Source organism: Rattus norvegicus, chromosome 8, assembly GCF_036323735.1.
Source record: "Rattus norvegicus strain BN/NHsdMcwi chromosome 8, GRCr8, whole genome shotgun sequence".
In the NCBI taxonomy this organism is placed as follows: domain Eukaryota; kingdom Metazoa; phylum Chordata; class Mammalia; order Rodentia; family Muridae; genus Rattus; species Rattus norvegicus.
The window spans coordinates 132,579,802-132,595,140 of NC_086026.1; positions in this window are offsets into that span (position 1 = coordinate 132,579,802).

The window sequence follows — 15,339 nt, forward strand, 5'->3', positions numbered from 1 at the left end:
ACCAAGTTAATAGCAAAAAATAATTAAAATTGAAATTAGAAAATTATATGTTCTACTGGCTATACTGGGAAGCAGGTCAAAAAGATCCAGTGATCTCCAGCAAAATCCATGTTTAAGGTCCTAAAGTAACATTAAAGTTTAGAGGACCCGGTGTACTCATCGCTAAGTAGTCCCAGTGATGTTTGGTCTTGCTCACGTGGCTGACCCTCATTCTCCCCTACAAGGTGGTCTGAAAAGTAGTCAGCAGTACGTGTAATTTCTTTTCTGGCAGGCAAGCACCTCCTCTGACTGACACCAGGTTTTAGATTTTTCTCTTTCCCAGCATGAACTTGCTAGAGGATTTGCAGGGGTTTTTTCTTTTCTTTTTGTTTTCTTTTTCTTTTTGTTTTGTTTTCTTTTTTTTGGAGTCTGTTATTTTAATAGTCTTGCAGCCAAATAAATGGTACAGGCTGATTACAATAGAGAATTATAGGTTTATGCTCTTTGAAAGTGGTAGGGCCTGGCCTCTTTATCCTTCAGATGATTCTTACATCCACCCAAATTAAAGAAACCTTTGGTGTAGAGTTCAGCCTTTTTCATATCATTCCATCATTAAAAAATATGTCTAAGTATATTGATATAAATGAGACAAAACTATTTACAGGAAACAGTCTCTATTCCCTGAGAAGACAAATTGGTCCTGCAAAACCCCAATGTTGTTCCAAAGGCCAGGAGTTCTAGCATTAGCCAAGAGCTCTTTAAAATTTGCAAATCTCAGGATGGATATATAGCTCAGTGGTAGAGAATTTGTCTGCTATGCACAAGTTGTGGGTTTGATCCCTGGCACTGCACAATGAATAAATACATTTTAAAACTCTAATTGTAATTTAAGTCTCAGGTTCCTTCTAGTGCAGCAGTTAGCTTTTCAAGATGTCTGGGGAATCCTTATGTGGATGAAGATTGAGAAGCATTGGCTATTAACAACCCCAGCCTTAAAACTCTGCATCCCCTCTTGACTTCACCAAAATTTATATGCATCCAGGAAAAGGCCAGACTTTGCTACAGTTGACTCAGAGAAGCAAGGGAAGTGAAGTTGAAATCTGCTGTGCTCAGCTACCCGTCACTGCTGTTTAAACTTGAGGGTGTGTGTGTGTGTGTGTGTGTGTGTGTGTGTGTGTGTGTGTACTCCTCTGCTAATGTGAATGCGTCACTCCTTCTTTAAAAGGGGAAGAAGAATACCCTTGGCAGGGAATAGGGAGGCAAAGATTAAAACAGACACAGAAGGAACACCCATTCAGAGCCTGCCCCACATGTGGCCCATACATATACAACCACCCAATTAGACAAGATAAATGAAGCAAAGAAGTGCAGGCTGACAGGAACCAGATGTAGATCTCTCCTGAGAGACACAGCCAGAATACAGCAAATACATAGGAGAATGCCAGTAGCAAACCACTGAACTGAGAACGGGACCCCCGTTGAAAGAATAAGAGAAAGGACTGGAAGAGCTTGAAGGGGCTTGAGACCCCATATGAACACAATGCCAACCAGCCAGAGCTTCCAGGGACTAAGCCACTACCTAAAGAATATACATGGACTGACCCTGGGCTCCAACCTCATAGGTAGCAATGAATATCCTAGTAAGAGCACCAGTGGAAGGGGAAGCCCTTGGTCCTGCCAAGACTGAACCCCCAGTGAACGTGATTGTTGGGGGAGGGCGGTAATGGGGGAGGATGGGGAGGGGAACACCCATAGAGAAGGGGAGGAGGAGGGGTTAGGAGGATGTTGGCCCGGAAACCGGGAAAGGGAATAACATTCGAAATGTAAATAAGGAATACTCAAGTTAATAAAGAAAAAAGAAATGTAAATAAGAAATACCCAAGTTAAGCATCTGGAACACATGGGCACTGGAAAAAATTTCCTGAACAAAACACCAATGGCTTATGCTCTAAGATCAAGAATCGACAAATGGGAGCTCATAAAACTGCAAAGCTTCTGTAAGACAAAGGACACTGTGGTTAGGACAAAATGGCAACCAACAGATTGGGAAAAGATCTTTACCAATCCTACAACAGATAGAGGCCTTATATCCAAAATATACAAAGAACTCAAGAAGTTAGACCGCAGGGAGACAAATAACCCTATTTAAAAATGGGGTTCAGAGCTAAACAAAGAATTCACAGCTGAGGAATGCCGAATGGCTGAGAAACACCTAAAGAAATGTTCAGCATCTTTAGTCATAAAGGAAATGCAAATCAAAACAACCCTGAGATTTCACCTCAAACCAGTGAGAATGGCTAAGATCAAAAACTCAGGTGACAGCAGATGCTGGCGAGGATGTGGAGAAAGAGGAACACTCCTCCATTGTTGGTGGGGTTGCAGACTGGTACAACCATTCTGCAAATCAGTCTGGAGGTTCCTCAGAAAATTGGACATTGAACTGCCTGAGGATCCAGCTATACCTCTCTTGGGCATATACCCAAAAGATGCCCCAACATATAAAAAAGACACGTGCTCCACTATGTTCATCGCAGCCTTATTTATAATAGCCAGAAGCTGGAAAGAACCCAGATGCCCTTCAACAGGGGAATGGATACAGAAAATGTGGTACATCTACACAATGGAATATTACTCAGCTATCAAAAACAATGACTTTATGAAATTCGTAGGCAAATGGTTGGAACTGGAAAATATCATCCTGAGTGAGCTAACCCAATCACAGAAAGACATACATGGTATGCACTCATTGATAAGTGGCTATTAGCCCAAATGCTTGAATTACCCTAGATCCCTAGAACAAATGAAACTCAAGACGGATGATCAAAATGTGAATGCTCCACTCCTTCTTTAAAAGGGGAACAAGAATACCCTTGGCAGGGAATAGAGAGGCAAAGATTAAAACAGACACAGAAGGAACACCCATTCAGAGCCTGCCCCACATGTGGCCCATACATATACAGCCACCCATATAGACAAGATGGATGAAGCAAAGAAGTGCAGGCCGACAGGAGCCGGATGTAGATCGCTCCTGAGAGACACAGCCAGAATACAGCAAACACAGAGGCGAATGCCAGCAGCAAACCACTGAACTGAGAATAGGACCCCCGTTGAAGGAATCAGAGAAAGAACTGGAAGAACTTGAAGGGCCTCGAGACCCCATATGTACAACAATGCCAAGCAACCAGAGCTTCCAGGGACTAAGCCACTACCTAAAGACTATACATGGACTGACCCTGGACTCTGACCTCATAGGTAGCAATGAATATCCTAGTAAGAGCACCAGTGGAAGGGGAAGCCCTGGGTCCTGCTAAGACTGAACCCCCAGTGAACTAGATTGTTGGGGGGAGGGCGGAAATGGGGGGAGGATGGGGGAGGGGAACACCCATAAGGAAGGGGAGGGGGAGGGGGATGTTTGCCCGGAAACCGGGAAAGGGAATAACATTCGAAATGTATATAAGAAATACTCAAGTTAATAAAAAAAATTTAAAAAAAGAATATAGAAACTAGAGGTGGCAACCTTGGGTTAGGGTGAATCTCAGCAAAGGCAGATGGATCTCTGAGTGAGGCCAGCCTGATTTACAAAGTGAGTTTCAGGACAGCCACGGCTACAGAGAGAAACCCTGTCTCAAAAAATCCCAAAACCACCATCGCCTCAAAAAAAAAAAAAAAAAGAAAAAGAAAAAAGAAATACCCAAGTTAATAAAGATGGGGAAAAAAGAAATATGGGTAATGAAATTAAAAAAAAAGGCATGACATCTTTGTACTTCAGTCTTTCCAACTGTAGGTAGATTGAAACATTTAACTAGATGAAGCATGCAATCTGGTATAACAACGTACTATGCCAAAGTATACATGATATAAACTTTACAGTTTTAATCATTTTAAAGTGAACAATTCTGGAATGTTTAAAGTACATTTATTACCACTCCACCATTCATCTTCAGAACTCTGAATATGAAAACTGAAATTCTGCCTTAATTAAAAACTGATGCTCTGTCCTTATCCCCCTAACAACCACCATTCTACTTCTGGTCTTTATGAATTTGATTACTCCGAGTATTTGATGTGAATCTAATTATGAAATATTTGCCCCTTTGTGACCACATTATCTCATGTAACCTTATGTATTCAAGGTTGATTGATGTGGTAACATGTGACTGAATAACTTTCACTTCAAAGGCTGGCGAGTCTTCCATTGTCTATACAGATGCTACTTGACTTATGATAGGCTATATGCAAAATGCTTTAACTTGAAAATATCATATTGATTACATTTATCCCATTGAAACTTATCTCTTGGAATCATAGTTGCTTCCCATTGTAATCCGGTGGTTGACAGGAAGGTGTGATTCTCCACCATTGCACAATAACATAAGAGAGTATGCCATATGTCACTAGCTTAGCAAATTATCAGAACGTAGATTTCAAATATGACTTCTACTAAATTTACATATATCCATCACATTATAAGGTGAAAAATGATAGCTCTACCCATTTTGTACTGAGGACTATCTGTAAAAGTATATTTTATTCTCTCATCTATCCATTGATGACATTGGATTTCTTCCACATTTTGACTATTGTTAAAAATAGCTATCAGTTCAGATATACAGACATCTGCTTGAGTACTGCTTTCAATTCATTGATCAAAACGATTAAATCATAATTCTGTTTGTTTTGGGGAAAACTTTGTAAGTTCTCTTTAGCATTTGCATTCCCACCAGTGCTAAATACAGGTTCTAGTTTTTTCACATATGTGCCACTACCTATCTATCTATCTATCTATCTATCTATCTATCTATCTATCATCTATCTATCTATCTATCTATCTACTATCTATCTAGTGTGTGTGTATGTCTATAAGATACATGTATGTGCCAATCACATATATAACCATTCTAATGAAGTAACGTCTTAAAAAATATTTATTTATTTATTTATTTTATGTATATGAGTATACTGTGACTGTCTTCAGACACACCAGAAGATCCCATTGGATCCCATTACAGATGGTTGTGAGCCACCATGTGGTTGCTGGGAATTGAACTCAGGACCTCTGGAAAAATAGTGCTCTTTACTGCTGAGTCATCTCTCCAGCCCAAGTGTGAAGTACCTTAATGTGATTTTTTATTTGCATTTCCCTAACAAAATAAGTAACATAGGATATTTCGTTACATGCCTTTTGGTCATTTTCTCTTTCAGAGAAATAGAAAAAGCAAAGGCCTTTTCAATTTTTATATAAAAGTTTATTTTTAATTACTGTTGTTTCCCATAACACATAATCAAAACACTAAAGGTACAGAACAAAAGAAAAAGTTATTAAAAGTGGTAAGAGAAAGAGATCAAGTACCATTTAAATACAGACCCATTAGAATAACACCTGGCTTCTCAATGAAGATTTTTAAAGGTCAGAAGGACCTGGACAAATGTTCTACAAACTCTAAGAAACCACAGATTATACCTACCCCAACTATCACAATACACAGTGAAAGAAAAATGCTTCATGATAAAACCAAATGTAAGCTGTATTTCTTTATACAAATCCAGCTCTACCTAAGATGCTAGAAAAAAACTTCAGTCTCAAGATGAAATGGAAGTTTCTGGTTGTGTCATTGGATGTAGACTCATGTGGTGTCTTGCTGGCACAGACTCCCATGGTGTTTTGCAGAGGCAAGACTTGGGAGGATATGTGATGTGTGGAGATAGTATAATAGGACTTAATGGACAGTGACAGGTGCTTGCGTAGGTAGCCCTTCAGTGTTTCCTTGGTCAGGAATCTTTGCTGAGCTTTACTTTGTTGGGAGAGTCACAGCAAAGAACTTCTTCCGGCATCCCAGCTGGTTCTGGTCACTCCCGTTGACTCATGCCTATTCAGCAGAGACCTAGCTGTTTCTGCTGCACTATGCCACCATGCCAAAACTGAATTCAAACAATACCTTTCCACTAAACCAGTCTTACATTGCATACTAGAAAGAAAACTCCAATCCAATGAAGCTAATTATACTCAAGAGACAACACAAAATAATCTCTTATCATTAAAACCAATAGAAGAGAAACACACACACACACACACACACACACACACAACCACTGTCAACATCAAAATAGAAGGACGTAACAACTATTGGTCATCAATACCTCTCAACATCTATGGGCTCAATTCCCCAGTAAAAAGACACAGGCTAACACAATGGATGTTTAAAAATAATGCATCATTCTGCTGAATAAAAGAAACATATCTCAGCAACAAAGATAATAATGACATTAGTATAAAGAACTGGCAAAAGGTTTTTCAAACAAATGGACTCAAGAAACAAGCTAGAGCAATCATTCCTCTTTTTTATTATTTTATTATATCATAATAAATTTTGGATGCAGGATTTAAATGAGAAATCAAGACATGTTATCTCATTTGCATTAGGACAGATACTGTAATACAGCAAAAGATTAAATTAAGTGAATGACTTCATGACATTGTCAAACACATAGACCAACAACACCAAAGACAAGTAGAAAAAGAAAGCAAAGGGATGCTTGATAGAAGACGAAAGCACAGGATGGTTAATGCTGGTAAGATACCTTTTGATTATGGACCAAGGTATGAGACATGTTTTAAAGAAAAAAAAGAATAGCTTGTTTTGACCACCATTTGTATAAAGCTCACTAGTCACTAGTAGCTATGCATCTCACTACTAGCTGTGCATAAATGGACTCTGAGGAGCACAGGACTGGAAATGGTGAAATTATACTTTGTTCTTGCTACTAAATGTATGGATATATAGACTTGGCATTTTGAAAGTGTTGAATAATGGAAACAGAACTTGTAGCAGACATGATATTTCCTCTGAGAAATCTCTGAATTATTGTGTAGAACTAAGTGCATTCTTTTTGAGCCCACAGAAGATCATTTACAAATGTCTATTAAAAATAGAACCCACTGCATTTTATGTCTACAACCACCATTAGGTCCCTGGAGAAGGGATTCTAACTTTCTACATCTTTCTTCCTGGTAGTTTCTATGGTGTTGGTAATCAATAAGTTCTGTCTGATATGTGAATGGACTCAATATCTGCAATGTTTCTTTTCAGGCTTAAATATTCAGCTTCAAACATTGCTTATTTTATTATATTTTTGCATAAGTAAGACAGTGTTTTAAACTTAAACCCATTTAATATAGCACACAAATTTAATATATGTCAATATCATTAAGATGACAGACAATAGCAATATATTGATATTGTACATCCTAACACTTTTATTGCATGTATATTCAACTTTTCTATGATTTAATTGTACAATGAAATAAAGTTTCTGCACTATACAGTATTGTTAGTAGTGCTCCACATCCTCAACTGATGAAAATTTAAGGGAAAATGGAATATATTCAATTCCACAAGTTTTGTCTAATCAGTACTTGTTGAGAAATAAGCAAACAAACTTAATAACATACCATAGTCATTAAAGAATTAAAAAAGATCAAACGTCATTTTCTTCATCTGTTTTATAATACTGTAAAATTATGAGTCTTTCATTTGGCAACTAAAACTCTGTATAATAACTAGTAAGACAAACATAAAATAAAACATCTGTACCCAGTTATAATATGAGATAATTAAATACATTATGCAATAGTCATGCCTCAGTTGCTTGTGAAAATATAATTTATAACAAATTTGCTGTCACTCAATTAACCTGAATTTGTTGTCATTCAGTTATGTTCATGTTTTAAACAAATAATTTTAATAAGAGAAAATAACTCACCAACACAAAAACATACACATAAATATTTCCTGAAATCATTCTGCGTGAAGGAGGTTTTATTCTTTAAGGGTTAAATGAATCAAAATAGGAAAATGTTAAAATTTGACAAATATTTTTTTCTTTTTTATTGGATATTTTTAATTTACATTTCAAATGTTATTCCCTTTCCCGTTTTCCCATCCATATCCCCCCCATTCCATCCCCCTCCCCCTGCTTCTATGATTGTGTTCCCTCACCCATTCACCCACTCCTGGCCTCCAACACCCCCGCTCTTGACATTCCCAAAAACTGGGAGGTCCATCCTCAGCAGGACCAAGGGCTTCTCCTTCCATTGGTGCCCAACAAGGCCATCATCCTTTGCTACATATGCAGTTGGAGCCATGGGTCTGTCCATGTTTACTCTTCAGATGGTAGTTTAGTTCCTGAGAGCTCTGGTTGGTTGGTACTGTTCTTATGGGGTTGCAAACCCCTTCAGCTCCTTCAATTCTTTCACTAACTTCTCCAATGGGGACCACATTCTTAGTTTAATGGTTGCCTATGAGCATCCACCTCTGTATTTGTCATGTTCTGGCAGAGACTGTCAGGAGAAAGCTATATCAGGCTCCTGTCAGTATGTACTTCTTGGCATCAGCAATATTGTCTGGGTTTGATGGCTGTATGTACATGCGCTGGATCCCCAGGTGGGGCAGGCTCTGAATGGCTATTCCTTCAGTCTCTGCTGTAAACTTTGTCTCCATATCTCCTCCTATGAATATTTTTGAAGAATATCTTTTAAGAAGAAATGAAGTGGTGGGGAAGAGAGCTGAACTGCCATAAGTGAGGACAAAACTGAGACCTCAGGAGAGAACACCACTTCTGCCTACTTCTGGCACAAGAGGAAACTGCATAGTGCCTCTGGATACAGGAATATAGGCACAGTGAGTGGTAGGAACCTGCTGTTTTCTGCCTGTACTGGGAATTGAACTGAACGAACCCTGTCCCACAGCTCCCTACACCCAAATCCCATGGGGGAGAGAGAGGTGGACTCTCAGAAGTGTGGACACTCCTGAGAATGCAGAGGAGATGACTACTTTATGCCCATGTTCCTGACCCAAGAGGAAATTGCCTAGTGCCATCTGTGCCCTCTGGGGACAGGGACCTAGGAGCAGTCAGGGGCAGGACGCTTCAGGTTTCTGCCTGCGACCGAGAGCTGAAAGCCAGTTGCCAGGAGTGACTACATACGTGAAAGTAGAGGTAAGACCAACTCTTCTGCTCCAAGCACCCTGCCTGGAGGCTTCAGGTCACACAAACCCAGGAGCAGCTCTCTGTTCCCAGATCTTGTGGAAAGAAAACAGGTCTACAGGAGTTCTGACACACAGGCCTAAAGGAGGGCCAAACAACTGTTAGAAACAGCAAGACAAACTAACACCAGCGACAACCTGATGTTGAGAGGCAAGCACAGGAACTTAAACAACAGAAACCAAGAGTACTTGGCATCATCAGAGCCTAGTTCTCCCACCAAAGCAAAGACTGAATATCCAAACACACTGGAAAAGCAAGATTTAGATTTAAAATCACATTTTATGATGATGATAAAGATGATGATGATGGAGGACTTTAAGAAGGACATAAATAACATCCTTAAAGAAGTGCAGGACAACACAAGTAAAAAAAGTAGAACCCCTTAAAAAGGAAACACAAAAATTCCTTAAAGAATTACAGGAAAACACAACCAAACAAGTAAAGGAATTGAACAAAATCATCCAGGATTTAAAAATGGAAATAGAAACAATAAAGAAAGTCCAAAGGGAGACAACCCTGGAGATAAAAAAAAAAAACACCTAGGGAAGAGATTAGGAGTCATAGATGCAAGCATCACCAAGAGAATACAAGAGATAGAAGAGAGAATCTCCGGAGCAGAGGATAGCATAGGAAACATTGACACAACCATCAAAGATAATATGAAATGCAAAAAGCACCTAGCCCTAGTCCTGATCTCCAGGACACCATGAGAAGATCAAACTTAAGGATAATAGGTATAGAAAAGAGTGAAAACTCCCAACTTGAAGAGCCAGTAAATATCTTCAACAAAATTATAAAAGAAAACTTCCCCAACCTAAAGAAAAGATGCTCATAAACATACAAGAAGCCTACAGAACTCCAAATAGATTGGACCAGAAAAGAAATTCCTCCCGTCACATAGTAGTCAAAACACCAAATGCATAAAGCACAGAAATACTAAAAGCAGTAAGGGAAAAAAGTCAAGTAACATATAAAGGCAGACCTATCAGAATTACACCAGACTTCTCACCAGAGACTATGAAAGCCACAAGGTCCTGGACAGATGTTTTACAGACCCTAAGAGAACACAAATGCTAGCCCAGGCTACTATATCTAGCAAAACTCTCAATTAACATAGATGGAGAGACCAAAATATTCCATGATAAAATCAAATTTACACAATATCTTTCTCCAAATCCAGCCCTATGAAGGATAACAGACAGAAAACTCTGACAGAGGGAGGGAAATTACACCATAGAAAAAGCAAGAAAGTAATCACCTTGCAACAAAACCAAAAGAAGAGAGACACACAAACATAATTCTACCTCTAACAACAAAAATAACAGGGAACAACAATCACTATTCCTTAATAACTCTTAACATAAATGGACTCAATTCCCCAATAAAAAGACATAGAGAAACAGACTGGATACATAAAGAGGACCCAGGATTTTGCTGCATAAAGGAAGTGCACCTGAGAGACAAAGACAGACACTACCTCAGAGTGAAAGGCTGGAAGACAACTTTCCAAGCAAATGGTCTCAAGAAACAAGCTGGAGTAGCCATTCTAATACTGAATAAAATCAACTTTCAACCAAAAGTCATCAAAAAAGATAAGGAAGGACATTTAATATTCATCAAAGGAAAAATTCACCAAGATGAACTCTGATTCCTAAATATCTATACTCCAAATGCAAGGGCACCTACATACATAAAAGAAACTTTACTAAAGTTCAAAGCACATATTGCACCTCACACAATAATAGTAGATGTCAACACCCCACTGTCATAAATGGACAGATCATGGAAACATAAATTAAACAAAGACATAGAGAGACTAACAGAAGTTATGAACCAAATGGACTGAACACATATTTATAGAACATTTCATCCTAAAACAAAATGATACACCTTCTTCTCAGCATCTTATGGTGCCTTCTCCAAAATTGACCATATAATCAGTCACAAAACAGGCCTTAACAGATACAGGAAGATAGAAATAATCCCATGCATCCTATGAGATTAACACAGACTAAGGCTGGTCTTCAATAACAACAAAAACAACTGAAAGTCCACATATACATAGAAGTTGAACAACGCTCTACTCAATAATAACTTGGTCAAGGAAGAAGTAAAGAAAGAAATTAAAGACTTCTTAGAATTTAATGAAAATGAAGGTACAACATACCCAAACTTATGGGACGCAATGAAAGCTGTGCTAAGAGGAAAACTCATAGCTCTGAGTGCCTGCAGAAAGAAACAGGAGAGAGCATATGTCAGCAGTTTGACAGCACACCTAAAAGCTCTAGAACAAAAAGAAGCAAATTCACCCAAGAGGAGTAGAAGGCAGGAAATAATCAAACTCAGGACTGAAATCAACCAAGTAGAAACCAAAAGGACTATACAATGAATCAACAAAACCAGGAGCTGATTCTTTTAGAAAATCAACAAGATAGATAAACCCTTAGCCAAACTAACCAGAGGGCAAGAGAGTGTATCCAAATTAACAAAATCAGAAATAAAAAGGGAGACATATTCGGTCCCCAGCTCCGAAAAAAAGAATTTAAAAAAAAGGGAGACATAACAACAGAATCTGAGGAAATTTTAAAAAATCATCAGATCCTACTACAAAAGCATATATTCAACAAAACTGGAAAACCTGGAGGAAATGGAAAATTTTCTACACAAACATGAGGTACCAAAGTTAAATCAGGATCAGATAAATCATCTAAACAATCCCATAATATCTAAAGAAATAGAAGCAGTTATTAAAAGTCTCCAAAACAAAAAGAGTCCAGGACCAGATGGCTTTAGTGCAGAATTCTATCAGACCTTCATAGAAAACCTCATACCAATACTGTCCAAACTATTCCACAAATAGAAACAGAAGGAACACTACTCATTTCCTTCTATGAAGCCACAATTACACTTATATCTAAACCACAAAAAGACCCAACGAAGAAAGAGAACTTCAGACCAATTTCCCTTACGAATATTGATGTAAAAATACTCAATAAAATTCTGGCAAACCAAATCCAAGAGCACATCAAAACAATCATCCACCATGATCAAGTAGGCTTCATCCCAGGCATGCAGGGATGGTTCAATATACAGAAATACATCAACATAATCCATTATATAAACAAACTCAAAGAAAAAACCACATGATCATTTCATTAGATGCTGAGAAAGCATTTGACAAAATTCAACACCCCTTCATGATAAAAGTCCTGGAAAAATCAAGAATTCAAGGCCCATACCTAAACATAGTAAAAGCAATATACAGCAAACAAGTAGATGACATTAAGTTAAATGGAGAGAAACTTGAAGCAACTCCACTAAAATCAGACTAGACAAGCTGCCTACTTTTTCCCTACTTATTAAATATAGTACTCGAAGTTCTAGCAGACTAGGACTTTCAATTAGACAATGAAAGGAGGTCAAAGGGATACAAATTGGAAGGGAAGAAGTCAAAATATCACTATTTGCAGATGATATGATAGTGTATTTAAGTGACCACAAAAATTCTACCAGAGGACTACTAAGCCTGATGAACAACTTCAGCAAAGTGGCTAGGTGTAAAATTAACTCAAACACGTCAGTAGCCTTCCTCTAATCAAAAGATAAACAGGCTGAGAAAAAAATAGGAAAATTAAACCCTTCACAATAGTCCCAAATAATATAAAATACCTTGGTGTGATTCTAACCAAGCAAGTAAAAGATCTATATGACAAGAACTTCAAGCCTCTGAAGAAAGAAATTGAAGATCTCAGAAGATGGAAAGACCTCCAATGCTCATGGATTGTCAGGATTAATATAGTAAAAATGACCATTTTGCCAAAAGCAATCTACAGATTCAATGCAATCCCCATCAAAATTCTAACTCAATTCTTCATAGAGTTAGAAGGAGCAATTTGCAAATTCATTTGGAATAAAAAAACCCAGGATAGTGAAAACTGTACTCAACAATAAAAGAATTTCTGGGGGAATCACCATCCCTGACCTCAAACAGTATTACAGAGCAATTGTGATTTAAAAAAACTGTATGGTATTGATACAGAGACAGACAGGTAGATCAGTGGAATAGAATTGAAGACCCAGAAATGAACACTCACAACTATGGTCACTTGATCTTTGACAAAGGAGCTAAAGCCATCCAATGGAAAAGAAATATCATTTTCAACAAATGGTGCTGGTTCAACTGGAGATCAGCATGTAGAAGAATGCAGATCGATCCATGTTTATCACCCTGTACAAAGCTTAAGTCCAAGTGGATCAAGGAACTCCACATCAAACCAGATACACTGAAACAAATAGAAGAAAAGGGGGGAAGATTCTCGATCATACGGGCACTGGGGAAAATTTCCTGAACAAAACACCAATGGCTTATGCTCTAAGATCAAGAATCGACAAATGGGACCTCAAAAAACTGCAAAGCTTCTGTAAGGCAAAGGACACTGTCATTAGGACAAAACAGCAACCAACATATTGGGGAAAGGTCTTTACCAATCCTACATCTGATAGAGGGCTTATATCCAACATATACAAAGAACTCAAGAAGTTAGATTCCAGAGAGCCAAATAACCCTATTAAAAATTGGGGTTCAGAGCTAAACAAAGAATTCTCAGCTGAGGAATATCGAATGGCTGAGAAGTACCTAAAGAATTGCTCAACATCCATACTCATCTGGGAAATGCAAAATCAAAAGAACCCTGAGATTCCACTACACAACAGTCAGAATGATTCAGATCAAAAACTCAGGTGACAACAGATGCTGGCGAGGATGTGGAGAAAGAGGAACACTCCTCCATTGGTGGTGGGATTGCAAACTGGTACAACCATTCTGGAAATCAGTCTGGAGGTTCCTCAGAAAATTGAACAGTGTACTACCTGAGGACCCAGCTATACCTCTCTTGGGCATATACCTAGAAGATGCTCCAACATCTAACAAAGACACGTGCTCCACTATGTTCATAACAGCCTTATTTATAATAGCCTCAAGTTGGAAAGAACCCAGATGCCCTTCAACAGAGGAATGAATACAGAAAATATGGTACACCTACACAATGGAATACTACTCAGCTATCAAAAACAATGACTTTATGAAATTCATAGGCAAATGGATTGAACTAGAAAATAACATCCTGAGTGAGGTAACCCAATCACAGAAAAACACACATGGTATGCACTCAGTGATAAGTGGATATTAGCCCAAAAGCTCAAGTTACCCAAGATACAATCCACAGACCACATGAAGCTCAAGAAGAAGGATGACCAAAGTGTGGATGCTTCAGTCCTTCCTAAAAGGGGGAACAAAAATATCCATAGTAGGGGAGGTGAAGGCTAAGTTTGGATCAGAGACTGAAAGCATTGTCATTCAGAGCCTGCTTGTGACACATATATATATATATATATATATATATATATATATATATATATATATATATATATATATATATACAGCCACCAAAACTAGGTAAGATTGATGAAGCTAAGAAGTGCATGCTCACAGGAGCCAGAAATAGATGTCTCCTGAGAGGCACAGCCACAGCATATCAAATACAGAGGTGAATGGTAGCAGCGAACCATTGAACTGAGAATGGGATTCCCGTTGGAGGAATTAGAGAAAGGAAGGGGAAGCCCTTGGTCCTGCCAAGACTGAACACCTAGTGAACGTGATTGTTGTGGGGAGAGTGGTAATGGGGGGAGGATGGGGAGGGGAACACACATATAGAAGGGGAGGGGGTTGGGGTTGGGGATTTAACTCAGTGGTAGAGTGCTTGCCTAGGAAGCACAAGGCCTGGGTTCAGTCCCCAGCTCCAAAACAAAAGAACCAAAAAAAGAAGGGGAGGGGGAGGGGTTAGGGGGATGTTGGCCCGGAAACCGGGAAGGGGAATAACAATCGAAATGTAAATAAGAAATACTCAAGTTAATAAAGATGAAAGAAAGAAAGAAAGACAGAAAGAAAGAAAGAAAGAAAGGAAGGAAGGAAGGAAGGAAGGAAGGAAGGAAGGAAGAAACAAAGAAAGAAAGAAACAAACAAACAAACAAAGAAACAAAGAAACAAAGAAACAAAGAAAGAGCAAGCGAGCTGAAGGGGCTTGCAACCCCATACGAACAACCATGCTAACCAACCAGAGTTCCCAGGGACTAAACCACTTCCCAAAGACATGGACTGACCCATGGTTTTAGCTCCATAGCAGAGGATTGCGTTGTTGGGCACCGATGGAAGGAGAAGCCCTTGGTCCTGCCAAAGTTGGACCCCCAGTGTAGGGCAATGTCGGGGAGGGGGGAGCGGAAAGGGGGGGTGTTTGGGGGAGGGAAATACCCTTATAGAAG